Here is a 1050-nt window from a genome sequence, read left to right on the forward strand (position 1 = left end):
CACTCGACTTTGTACATTAGGCTACATTCCAGCTATGCAAAAGCTGCACACATACCCATATGCACACATCCCTCAGGCAAGAGGCATCATCACAGTTTAAAAATGCGTTCTAGCCCGGCAAAAGTATTCAAGGAGTGCACACAGCAGACCCAATGGCCTGGGGAGAGTGGGTGTGGCTAAGGGTCATGACCTGGGAGAGTACCCACCATAGGAGCCAACTCCTAGGAGCCGTGGGGGCTTCAGCCCTCACAATAAAATATTTGAGGGGGCCAGGCCCCCACAAAGTTGATGGGCATTGCCATTCAAATGGGGGGGTGCACTGTGTCATGTGATCGATTATGTGGGGCGGGGCTTACCTGGGCCCCCACAATATTTTATTCAAGTTGGCACCCCTGGTACCGACAGTACCTAGACGGCCATGTTCAGCCCCTGATCCGCTGGCCCTATTGTAGGGGTTTGCATTGTTTTTGTTATGTAGTGAAGTTTCACCCTGGGCCAGCAGGGGGATACTGTATATAGTTTTCACTCAGGTCTGTAGATAGTTTTCACTCAGGTCCACGTCAGTTATTTTAGGCGGAACTCTGGGCTGTTGTTGCTACAATGTTGACAGCCGGCTGCCTATAAAAGCAGGCCGGCTGAGCTGTTTGCAGTCAGTTCTATTCCAGCTTACAAAATAAAGAGCTACTTGGAGAAATCGCTGTGCCGTCTGCTATGTCAACCCACAACTTAACAGTTTTGCACTGGAAGGTGCAAATTAGGACTTTGATGGCTGGTGGCTACTCCATGTCACACTCTGAAAAGAACAGTTGGTGTAGTTTGGATCTGGCTATTTCTGAAAAAGCCATTCAGAATTGTGGGCTCTGCTGCTGTTGGGACTGATGCCCACCTTCCAGTTTGCTCATTACCTGCTCAGCTTTTTAATCTGTAAATGAACGTATGTTGTTCAGGCACAGGGCTGTTTGAAACAAACCGTGCAAAGTTGTATCTAGAACAGTGGAGTGGGTGAAGCGTTGTGGCAAAGTACAACAGGTATAAAGAGACCAGCAAATG

The sequence above is a fragment of the Podarcis cretensis genome (genome assembly GCF_951804945.1).
Source record: "Podarcis cretensis genome assembly, chromosome: 8".
Classification (NCBI taxonomy): Eukaryota; Metazoa; Chordata; class Lepidosauria; order Squamata; family Lacertidae; genus Podarcis; species Podarcis cretensis.